Source organism: Hyperolius riggenbachi, chromosome 4, assembly GCF_040937935.1.
Source record: "Hyperolius riggenbachi isolate aHypRig1 chromosome 4, aHypRig1.pri, whole genome shotgun sequence".
Taxonomy (NCBI): domain Eukaryota; kingdom Metazoa; phylum Chordata; class Amphibia; order Anura; family Hyperoliidae; genus Hyperolius; species Hyperolius riggenbachi.
Genome location: NC_090649.1, coordinates 258,331,225 through 258,344,037, shown reverse-complemented (window position 1 = coordinate 258,344,037; position 12,813 = coordinate 258,331,225). Strand labels below are relative to the sequence as shown.

Here is a 12,813-nt window from a genome sequence, read left to right as displayed (position 1 = left end):
CCATTTGTATGTACTTTTTAGAAAATTTGTATTAATTTTACTGGCTCACATTGTGCGGAGGCCTACATTTTCATACAGTGTAATTTTTCTGCTGTGCCCAGTAAAGACATTTCCCATTTTTGTTCTACATAAAGGTTGCACAGATATTTCTCTCTGCACTTTCATGTACTTTATTAAAAACTTTTATTATTCATATTTGGTCTGTGTCTGCATAGTTGCACATCTCCTGCAGTGTTATCTTTGTTGCTAAGTTTAGAGGCAATTTCATCTAAATTCTAAGGGTGATATACAATTTTGAGCACACTAATTTTTCTTTAAAAAAAACTTTTATTTGCTCACAGGCCCATGAAGCTAATTTTTTTATGTATTAAAAAATGCCTTACTTGATTCATTGGCTCATTTTGCATACATACATTTTAATGGCATCTAATTTCTCCATTATTCTGCTTTCAATAATCTCAAACAATTTAAATGGAATCTGAAATGAGAGGCATATGGAGGCTGCCATTTTTTTTTCTTTTTAAACGACACCTGACGTGAATGGCAAATGGAGGCTGTTATGGTTATTTCCTTTTAAGCAATACCAGTTGCCTGGCTGTTCTGCTGATCATCTGCCTCTAATATGTTTAGCCATAAAGCCTGCACAAGCTTGCAGAGCAGATGTTTCTTACTTAAGTCTGACTGGATTACCTGCTTGCTTTTTTTCAGGTGTGGGATCTAAATACTACAGCAGCCAAAGTAATCAGCGGGATGCCAGGCATGTGGTATTGTTTAAGAGAAAATACATTTGTCAGCCTCCATATCCCTCTCAGTTTAGGTGTGCTTTAATTAATACAAGTTGCCTGGTAATCCTACTAATATTCCTAACATCAGTTGTGTCTGGATCAGACATCTAAAGCAAACATGTGGCTTATCCAGTCAGACTTCAGTAAGAAACATCTGTTCTGAATGCTTGTTCAGGGTCTAGGACTAGAAGTATTAGTGGCAACACAAAGACATCCAGGCAATTTCAATTGTTTAAAAAGAAATAAACATGTAAGCCTCCATATCCCTCTAACCTAAGGTTTCTTGCATACTTCTGGCCATTTACAAGTTATAATCATTTTTTTCTCTTACTTGTGTCATGTTACAGCCTGTTTCCTTCTATAGGATCAGGCCTGGGCAAACTTTGCGCAGCCCGGGCTGCATTCTGAGGACCGCAGATTACATTCCTAACATTTCTGGCCTCCTCCTCTCTCTTTGAACCCATCCTTCCCTGCAGAGCAGCAATTTGCAGGGTTAAATTTCATCTACTCACTGCTTCCTGCATCGTGTTTCCATGGCAACAGGCCATCATGTGATACGCATCACATGACACACCAGCGTATCACACATTGGCAGCAAGCGTGTAATACGCTGGCACATCCTAATGGCCTGTCATGTGATGCCCTGTTGCCATGGAGGCACAATGCAGGAAGCGGTGAGTAGGTGAGTTTTAACCCCCGCTAATCGCCCGCTTGTGACACTGCAGATAGGTGGGGGGGGGGGGGGGGGGGGTCGGAAGTACAGCGCACGTGGGCCATAGTTTGCACAGTGCTATGTTAGCTCCACCCCTGTGATGAAAGAGAAATGACCTTTTCTCTCTCCTAGCCTTACTTAGCAGTCAGTGATGTTCTCCCCTCTGCTGGAGGCCATCCCAGTGAGGTATCACATACTTTATAAGCTCACTTTCATGAAATGGAGGGCAAAATGCTAAAGAGAAATTAAAAAGAATCAGCAAGATGGTGACCCGATAGAAATTTTGATGTGATTCTCTACTAACCACTAAGGTATGTCCTGTTTTTTACCTGAACCAAACTTTACAGAGGGCTTTGACTAAATATAAGTGTTATCATTCAGAATGCTTATTGCCAGAAGTATGTTTTAACTGGGTAGAATTTTATGTTTGATTTCATTTGGTTATAACAACTGCAATTAATTTTAGTTTTGTTTATATTTTGGTTTTAGAATCAAAGAAGAGATCTGTGCTCGGTCTGTGCATACCTACACTGTTAATGGACAATGTTTTATTTTGCTAAAATCATAATTTACTAAGCCAAAAGATCAGATGCTGTAATTCTTTGGCTCAGTTTGCCTTGGGTTTGCTACTTTGAGGCAGGGTGATATTGCATTCCTAATTGTTTTAAATAATAACTAACATCGTTGTAACCAACAAAAACAAAGCCCTAAAATACATTTTTGGTTTTTGGATAGAAGGTCTGGCCAATAAGCAGACATATTTTAATGTCTGCCACTCAGAACTTGCTTTTATTGTAAATCTATGGCTTTTGAAAGAACAGATGAGTGTGGCATAGTTGCTGAGTGGTTATCAGTCTTAGTTTGCAGCTCTAGAGACTTAGGTTTGAATTAAGTTGTAATTGTTGTCAGGACATGGCATGCATACAGTTTAAACTTTTTCTCCATCTTTGAACAGGTCTGCTGCAAATGCTGCAGTTTTATTCCAAAACCTCAAAAACATACTGCTAAGTCAAATGGCTTTCCCAAAATTGGTCCTAAACTGTTGTTGGAACATTGGATTATGAGCCCTGCTGAGAGAGAGTCAGTGATATAAACTTTTTGGTATACTTTCTAAAGTGCTGTGTAAAATGTGTTGGCTCTATTTAAAGTGCAACTGGGATGTAAAAAAATTCCAAAGTTGTGCATACCTGCATAATCTGTAAGGTCCCCAGACACTGTGTGGTCCCGTATTGTGCCGGGCCTCCCCTACATGCTGAATACTGATAATAATGAAGAGGTGGAAGACCTCCTCGTTCAAGGACAGGACTTGCTACTTTATACCAGAGGCCTGTCACTGAACACTTTTAAGTATTGGTGTAAGCATCTGGTTAAAATTTAGTTTTTTGTTTTTTTTTATTTTGTTTTGGGTTTTTTTTACCATCATCCTGAAAGGGGAGCAGGGCTGAGATCTAAGAACTCCAATCTAGACTTTATTCTTACACTCACCCTGAAATAATATAATTTATAAAAGCCATGTTAGAACAAATGTGGCACCTTCTCACATTTGTTCCCCGGACGCTGGAACTTACCAATGTTAAAGCGGTATCATCACCATAAAAATCAAATTTCAACAGCAACTGGTCTGAGTGTATTAAGTTATAAAGATGCTAATCCTGCATTCAAAACTTTCAAAACTTGTTCTGCTGTTATGATTTGGAGTTATCACATACTTAAGGAGCACTGGCCCTTTAGTAGTCGGTGCCAAAGAATTGCTTACTGGGGGTTCTTTTTATCTATAATGTATTCCTCCTCTTTCCTTTATTTCCCTGCCAGCTGCTTATCTGAAACCTAATTCCCTACTCACTTGTGTTTACAAGCAAGGCTGAGGCGACCCAGCGATTGGAGGAGACAAGAAAAAAAGTAAAGGGCAGAAATGACATCACAAGTTAGCCTTTACTGTGGGCAAAAGACATGCCCCCCACCACTAACAGAATTCTCGTCATTTACTATATAACATTCACTGAAATCAAAACGTGGACAGTACAATACATGTGTTATGTAAGTAGATCAAGTATTTATCTACTTATATATGTGTTTGTTTCCCTGGCATAGTATGGCTTATCCTACTGCTTTAAGAATGATTTACAAGTTCTCTTAAATAAGTTAATTGTAACCCCTTAAGCCTATCTGAACCAGTATTCTTGTCCAGATAGGCGCAGCTAAAGGCAAAAAAATCCAAAATAGTTGCCTTAGGGATTTAGCTTTTTTTTTAACATAAATGTCATGAGCTTACAATTGATGAAGCTTTTTTTTAACATAAATGTCATGGGCTTACAATTGATGAAGCACAAAAATACACCTTTATTTTCAAATAATATATTATCACCATACATTGTACTAGGAACATACTTTAAATGTTATGATAGCCGTCCCGGGCAAATAAATTGGGTGGGTTTTATTTATAGTAGCATTGCTTATTTTAAAACTATAGGGGGTGGAATTGAAGAAATAGTGTATTTTTCTTTTTTTTTTTACATGTGTATTTACCTATAAAATGCGTAGAAAATAAAGTAATTACTGAAAACAAGTATCGCTCACAAAAAGCTTAATTTTGTGGTGAAAAAAATAATATATACTATATTTTTCGGACTATAAGACGCGCTTTTTCTCACCAAAAAGTAGGGAGAAAAAGTACCTGCGTCTTATAGTCCGAATGTACCAATGTCTATGCCCGCAGGCTCCCCGCAGTGTACCATACAGGAAGCCAAATGTGGTGAATCTGCGCAGACAGTCCACACTGCAGCCGGAGACGCTTCAGGACCCTCTGAGCGCATTGAACCAGCAGATCTTTGTGAGGCAGAAAAGCTCTGACACCTCCACCACAAAATCGCTTTCCACATGCTTGCCCACTCCAGGCCGAAATTCTCCGTTCTCCCCACTGTCCTGACTTCCCGGAAATTATGAGACGCCAGCATGAACGAACCGTCAAAATGCTGATGTATTCGGAGTACAACTATTATTCAGGCAGGGGGCACTGCCCCAGACTGTCTATCACAGGGCTCACTGCTCCCTGTTTGTTTTATAACAGGCAGCATTGGTCTCACGGGTGGGACCATTCGGGCCAATCACTGCACAGCATCTGAGCCTGATTGGTAGTGAGTAGTGAGCGCTGTGATAGGCGGTCTGGGGCAGCGCCCCCCACCTGATTGGTAGTTGTACTGCAAATACATTGTCAGTGTAACTGTGTGATTTGTGCGGGCGTCTCTTAATTTCCAGGCAGGCTGGACAGTGGGGAGAATGGGGAACTTTGAGCCAGAGCGGGCGAGCATGTGGAAAGAGGCTTTGCAGTGGGTCCAGGCAGGGCATCCAAACCGTTCTGCCTCATAAAGGTCTGCCGGCAAGTGAAGTATGTGCATGAGACAAGGACCGGCCATAGGAACAGGACTTTGAAGGACACGGGGAAAGAGGATGGGGGGGGGCACTGGAGGCATTGAACATGGGGACACTGAACACAGGGGCACTGGACAAAGGGGTCACTGGACACAGGGGTCACTGGACACAGAGGGACACTAGACCCAGGGGGCACTGAACACAGGGAACACTGGACACAGGGGTCACTGGACACAGGGGGACACTGAACACAGGGGTCACTGGACACGGGTCACTGGATTCAGGGGGACACTGGACCCAGGGGGCATTGAACACAGGGAACACTGGACACAGGGGTCACTGGACCCAGGGGGACACTGGACCCAGGGGGCACTGGACTCAGGGGGCACTGGACACAGGGGGCACTGGACACAGGGGGCACTGGACACAGGGGGCACTGGACATGGGTCACTGGACACAGGAGGACACTAGACCCAGGGGGCACTGAACACAGGGGTCACTGAACACAGGGGGACACTAGACCCAGGGGGCACTGAACACAGGGGTCACTGGACACAGGGGGACACTAGACCCAGGGGGCACTGAACACAGGGGGACACTGGACACAGGGGACACTGGACACAGGGGGACACTGGACAAAGGAAGTCACCTGGACACAGGGGGACACTGGACAGAGGTGAACACAAGAGGTACAAGAAAGGCACAAGGGGGGACGTAATCAGGGAGAAGGTCCATAAGATGCTCCTGCACCATGGACGCACCAGTTTTAGTAAAAAAAAAATCCCTTGGCTTTTGTCCTCTAAATTTAGGTGTGTCTTATAGTCCGGAGCGTCTTACAGTCTAAAAAGTACGGTAGATCATTTACATGTGATAATTAGTGATAAAGTTATTGGCAAGTGAATGGGAGGAACACTAACGGGGAAAATTGCTTGCGTACTGAAGGTAAAAACACCTGTAGGCTGAAGTGGTTAATTTTCACCTTGCATTCATATAACTTTCTAAGTAATCTTTTCTGTTGGTAGTGTATTGCACACCATGTTAGAAAAGCAGAGACTCTTTGCTTCACGCAATTTCTTATGAAGAGTTTGTCTTGAAGAAAGGGTACTTAAACATATCGGCAATATCAAACATAAAAAGAACACCCCAGTTGTGAGACACATGAATGAATGTCACAGCAGCATCCGCTTTGACATTTCCTTTTGGGGAATACAGTGCTGGAAGATGGATAAGAGGGGCGGTAACTTCGACCGTAAACTCACACAAATCAAATCCGAATGGATTATCCGTTTAGATACCATTGCCCCTAAAGGTCTCAATGAAGATTTTAATTTGGCATGTTTCCTCTAATATTGCTTCTATAACTTATTGTGATTCAGTCTTCTTTTCCCCGCTCTATCTAATTAAAGATTCAATATGTGCCTGTGTCACCCCTATTTCTCTCCATTTATATCCTGTATACCTTAGGGACTTGATATGGTGGTTACTCACCTGTATTACCATATACGGATTGCATTTTGACAGCCTGTGTGATATTTAGCAGGCATGTATGTTTTCATGCATGAGTATGACACCCCTTTACCTCGTAGGGTGTATATATACATACATACATATTTGACAGCCTGTGTGACATGCAGCAAATGTGTATGTTTTCATGCATCAGTACGACACCCTCTTATCTTGTGGGGTGCATATACACATACATATTTGAGAGTACCTGGCGTAACTACATATCCTGCTCTCCACATTCTGCCATTAGGTGGGCATACAGAATACTAGTATACTACATATACTGCCAGTACGTCTCTCCCCTTTGTAGACGTCCCATTGTAGCAAGTATTACCTTGTTGCGGTGCCAACACACAGCACACGCCTCAGACACGCCCCTCTAACCAGCGGGCCACTCACGAGTGACGACGTCCTGTCATATGACAATGTGCCTTTGGGCCGAGATGACGCCACCGCTGGGCTGTCACTACGGCAACGCCTGATGCCCACACACAACGTAGGCGGAAATTACATATCTGCCTGCCCCGCTATGCTTCAAGCCGCCCGAACATGTCGATCCCCGCAATCCACGGGGCATCGGCATGCGCTGATAAGCGGCCCTACTTGGGACATCTGCACATACACATCGGGGACAAGAATGTATATGGCATAAGCACGACAACTACACTGTCGGCACTTTTTCGAGAGGAGGCGGAGCTAAGTCCCCGCCCTCCGGTCACCACCTGTTTCCTGTCCCATTAGGTATTGAAACACACGCCAAACTTGGCGTTTTCAGCTATGACTTAAGCTGTAGGGGATGATAATGGGGGGCTTTTTGTAAATATTTGTACTTTATGTTTAGATAGCATTGTATTATAGTGTACAGCAACTTCTGAGGAAGCCCATTAGGGTGAAATATGTTCATATCAAGGTTTTAGTCTGTATAACACTATGCACGTTTGTTAACACTCCTCCCTGTTCTCATCCCTGTTACTTGGGGTGAAGGGGTGTGAGGTAGCACTCTGATCTCTACCCTGGCTGTGTCAGCTCGACTGGCATACATTTTGCCAGAGGTAGTCTCCTATCATTGCTTTGCAACCCTCACCCACTGCCCGGTGAACTTCTTTTCTACCCCCTGTGGAATAGCTACACCCCACTACTGCACTATATAGTGGGTCAGCCAGGACCCTCACAGGGATATATACTGGGTAGATTTTCCCTATTAAGGGAGTTCACTTCAGACCCTACACTATGTGGGGTCCACATTAAACGTTTGGTTATTATATTCAAGGTGTACCCCACTTTGTATGTACCAATAGGGCATGTCTTTTTAGACTCTAGTGTGTGATTTATTTCCCTGGTACCTTCTTCTTCGGCCAGTGTTTGAAGAGTTTGGCTTGGACTGCCACTTACCCTCCACTGTAATAAAAACCAATGTGAGGAAGCATTTCCCAAAACAGATGGCTTCCAGTAACTGCTGGGTGGAGACTTATGGCCCACGCAGAAGACAAAATTGCATCATTAAAATAAATAAGAGAATGGATTTTTTTTTCTTTGTGCTTGCCTCCAATAAGGAGCCTAGATTAGATGGTTTTAAACTTTAAACATGTCTCCAAGTCCAAATACCAAAAGGCATATGATTTTGATTATGGTCTTAGCAATGGAAATCTTTTGTGTTGGTGAAAGGGAAAAAAACAAATGTTATGGAGGACATTAACATATATTCCTTAGCCAATTATGGCTTTAATTTTGCATGTATTCATAATATTTCCATACATTACATAGCCTGTTCTACAACTATCACCTTTTATAATTTATTTGATAAGCTATTGTCAGCATACATTGTATGCTTTCATTCAGTTTTCCTGAATCTTATTTTGACTTAGCTTACATGTGCTCGCCAATAGATAAAATGTTTCCCCTTCCATCCTTTGATTAACTCTGTTCTCTTTTATTGACCGAAAATTGCATCTGCTGTGCATCAAATGTCTGCTGGTATTTAATATAGCTCTCAGTCTATTTCAGAAATAATGGAAGTCAAAACTCCTTCACTCATGACCTCACACTTCAAGGTTTTTAAATTGTGGATATAGCTGCATATTGTTTTTTGAATAAACCCACTAGCATGGAAATAAAGAACAAAGTGTTATGCTTTGGGTAACATATAACTGCAGCTGTAAGAATATATTTACTGTTCCACTCACTTAATGGCAAACAGTAAATACGAAGGTTTCCAATAACTTAAGTGTTTAAAGGTACTGTAAATATTTTTAGAGAATCATTTTAGTCTATAGTTACTGTTCCCTTGTGCTTTCAAAGAAATTTGCTGTCAGCTATTGGACTAACAGTTCTATTTGCAGCTCCCACATATACATTCTAGATTAAAAGTCTTCCCTTAAAGCAAGAAATATGGCCAACTTTTTTAATATACATATATTTTTTTTACTATTAATACAAAGTGCATTCAGAATTGCTGTTCTCCTGCCTCAGTGTTCAGTTTCAGTCTGTATTGGCTGCTGTTAGAACATTAGCAAATATTGGATTACTTGAGGCCCTAAGAGAATTTTCAACACTGCTCCATAGAAATGCTTACCCAGGACTTCTTTCTCAGAGCAATCGTCTCAATAGATGTCTCAGCATAATTTTTTTCTCCCCAGATTTGCATCATTGTGATCCTTAGAATCTATCCAGTGTGCCACTATATACTATACCATACCCTACATCTTCAATCATACTTGAGGGCTATGTTAACTGAAGTAATGCCTGCTATTTTATAGGGAATCTGCTTTGGGTGGAAGATGCTGCACTTGATGGGTGATGTAAGCAAATAAAGTGCTGCTGCTTGATGGAGGGGAAGAATGTGGCAGAAACCTGTTAAAGGGGTACTATGGTGAATCAGTGTTTATAGCAGGGCTAGATAAAATTAAGCATGCATGTGAGAGAAGCTTGATGACTGCCAGGGTCCTGACACAATACACAACTAGTAAGAGCAGCCTAGCTAGATTTATCACTGTCCACAGGGGCACGAGAGTGGAGGAAGCTATAATGTAGGCATGAAGGAAGGGGCACATCTGAGAAAAATAAACAGTTACACCAGCTGTTCCCCATAACATAATGGGCTGATTGGCCAGTACATCACTTCAGCTGGGATGTCAGAAGATTATGTGCGTGAAGTTCAGCTCTGGTGGTTTTTGTAAATCAATTCTTTTTCACAGCTACTTCTCTCATATGCGTGCTTAATTTTATCTAGCCCTGATATAAACACGTCATAGTGCCCCTTTCATCTTTATGGGGCAGAAAACTCTGTTTCTAAAATATTCATTAGGCACTTTATTGAGATATCTGAGTGGCAGGTTAGATGCTGCTTGTGCTTGGGTGGGGAGTAATGATATTGGCCATCTTTTGTGTTGACTTAATTCAGCAGTGCACATTTCAAGTTTTGTTTGACAAAATCGATAAAAATGTTCAAGAATTGCAAGGTACCTAATTTGAAACATTACTGAAGTCAATAAGCAAAATTCTGATGGAGCGCAACAGCAGCTCTGAAATGCACCAACATGAAATGAGAAGCCCATCAGGTGTTTGAAAGAATCAATTCTTCAGCAGCTGAGGGTTTTTTTTACGGGGGCTTGGGAGAGAGGGTACGTGGGTGGGAGTCTGGACGGCCAGAGCCCCGAATACTGGCTTCAGTTTCCTCTTCATTGTAATATTAGTGATATGTGTGGATGTTGCTATGACAAACAAATAAGAGCAAAGAGAACCATCCCTGGTGGTGAACTTTCGCTATTATATTGCATACTATATTCCACAAAGTTCCTTGTTTAGATACTTCCAACTTCAGCATGCTATAAGTAAGCAAATGGGCCTTTCCAATGTTAATATAGCTCTATCTTATATAGAACTTCTGCTGCTTAATAAGAATACTGAAAAACAGATCACATGCTATCATAGTTTTCAACTGCAATATACTTTAAGAGACAAGACGGAGTTTATATGCGCCAAATGGAGTACTGAGGAGGTATCTCTGACAGATGAGGAATAGAAGAAGTTGACTGAGAGGTACCATAAGTAGGGATGCTCATTCGGATTCCGCGGAAATGCAATTTCCGACATTCCGATCGGAAATTGCATTTCCGCATCGGAATGCGGAAATCGGTAATGCGGAATTCGTGGAAATTTCGCCCGACTTTAACATCGATTTTCTCAAAAACTATGAGGTCTTTTTAAAAACTTTTTTGCATCTTGTTCACAAGATTCAGGTTAATAAACCTTGGAAATTTGGTGTTTCTAGGACTTACGGGGGGCTTTGCTATTAACCGCTAAATTCGGTGGATTTTTACTGTAATGTAAAATGCAGAAAATCTGCATCTGCCTTTGTTTTACATTACAGTAAAAATCCGCCGACTTTAGCGGTTAATAGCAAAGCCCTCGTAAGTCCTAGAAACACCAAATTTTCAGGATTTATTAAAAAGAATCTTCTGAACAAGATGCAAAAAAAGTTTTCAAAAAGACCTTATAATGTTTGAGAAAATCAATGTTAAAGTCAGGCGGAATTTCCGCGATTTCCGGCGGAAATTCCGCATTGGAATGCGGAAATTGGTAGCGGAAAGCGGAATCGGTAATTGGCAATGGCAGAATGCGGATTTACCGTGGAATCGGAAATTTGGCATTCCGACCATCCCTAACCATAAGATGGTTATTGCATCTTAGGACAAAAGAAGGCAGGTTAAATGGTTGCATCAGACCTATCTAGCACCAATGAAATTAGCTAAGTTTAGCCCTCTGCATGACACCAAAAGTTTTGAATGTAGAATGGAGGGAGCAGATTTCATGCATTGCATGTGGATTTAACCTCAGGTGCAGGGATATTGGAAATCTGTGGTTCACTTCTTGTAAACTAATCTCCATCTTACTGTATCTTTATCTGATGTCAGGGGAAAAGCATAAGAAGCAATTTATTGGATTATTCTTATATGCCAGGAACATGTTACTATTAAAATGGAAGCTACCAGTGATCCCTTCTCTTGGTGAGTGGAACAATTTGATAAATTCGAATTTACCTCTATATAAACCAACATATCAGGTGAGAGGCCACCCAGCTGTCTTTGAGAAAATTTGGGGAAGGTGGGTTGAGGACTCCTCAACTACGATAGCTAATCTAGACATTAATGTGGTAATACCAGATCTGCATCTTTGATAATATAATCTTTCCTCTAACTGTGCACTTGACCTATGTGTTTAATACTGTCATAATATTGGGTTATGTCTAACTTCTTTTTATAGTTAAAGGGAAGGTTCAGGGAGGGGAGTGAAAAAATAAAAATCAATTTCCACTTACCTGGGGCTTCCTCCAGCCCGCGGCAGGCAGGAGGCGCCCTCGGCGCCGCTCCGCAGGCTCCCGGTGGTCTCCAGTGGCCGACCCGACCTGGCCAGGCCGGCTGCCAGGTCGGGCTCTTCTGCGCTCCAAGGCCCGGCACTTCTGCGTCCCACGCAGCCGCGCTGACATCATCGGACGTCCGCCGGGCTCTACTGCGCAGGCGCATAACTACTGCGCCTGCGCAGTACAGCCCGGCGGACGTCCGATGACGTCAGCGCGGCTGCGTGGGACGCAGAAGTGCCGGGCCTTGGAGCGCAGAAGAGCCCGACCTGGCAGCCGGCCTGGCCAGGTCGGGTCGGCCACCGGAGACCACCGGGAGCCTGCGGAGCGGCGCCGAGGGCACCTCCTGCCTGCCACGGGCTGGAGGAAGCCCCAGGTAAGTGGAAATTGATTTTTATTTTTTCACTCCCCTCCCTGAACCTTCCCTTTAATTATGTAATACAGAACTGTTTTTGATGTACTGTCATTGTACCATTTGTTGAATTGTACAATTAGCTTTACTTGTTGGGGATGTGTCTATTTGTGATGTCTGTTCTTTTAGCTCTTTTGAGCAAAAAACAATAAAAATTCTCTCTAAAAAAAAAAAAAACTTAGATACTACGTTGATATAAACACTTGGGGTATTTGTTCCTGATCTTTTGTGGAATAGAACCATTGACCTATTCTTGTCAACTGAACTATGTATTTTTTTTTTTTTTTTTACAAATGATCCAGATATTTCTTTTTTTCCATAAAAGGGAAGTTTAGGTTTGGTTTGTGTGTGGCACACACATGGTGATTAACCCTATTTTTTTGTATTAATTTCACTGACAATTATTTGAATCGAAACAACTTTTAATCATTCTTTTCTCTTCTACCTTGAGTGTTGGCAAATTGGAATTGGAATTTGAAAAATTTTCTATTTTTGGAATGGGGAGGGACTCATTCTGTATGGCCCCCATTCTGTACACATGCTCTGATTGCATTATAGACAGACTTGTTTAATGAAATGGTTTAGAATTTTAATGAAACCAACATGATCTGCATTTGTATACATAATTAATTAATGTTTTAGAGCAATTTATACTAATTTATACTAACCATTT

At 41.8% G+C, this 12,813-nt stretch overlaps 1 long non-coding RNA gene across 1 annotated transcript in view; it reads left to right on the top strand.

Moving 5' to 3' along the window:
- The window catches only part of LOC137570698 (uncharacterized), a 57,025-nt gene extending 45,673 nt beyond the window's left edge, over nt 1–11,352 (top strand). Inside the window, exon 4 of the long non-coding RNA XR_011031145.1 lies at nt 11,286–11,352. This is a non-coding gene — a long non-coding RNA (uncharacterized lncRNA). The remainder of the gene's footprint in view (nt 1–11,285) is intronic.
- Nucleotides 11,353–12,813: the final 1,461 nt, after the last annotated feature.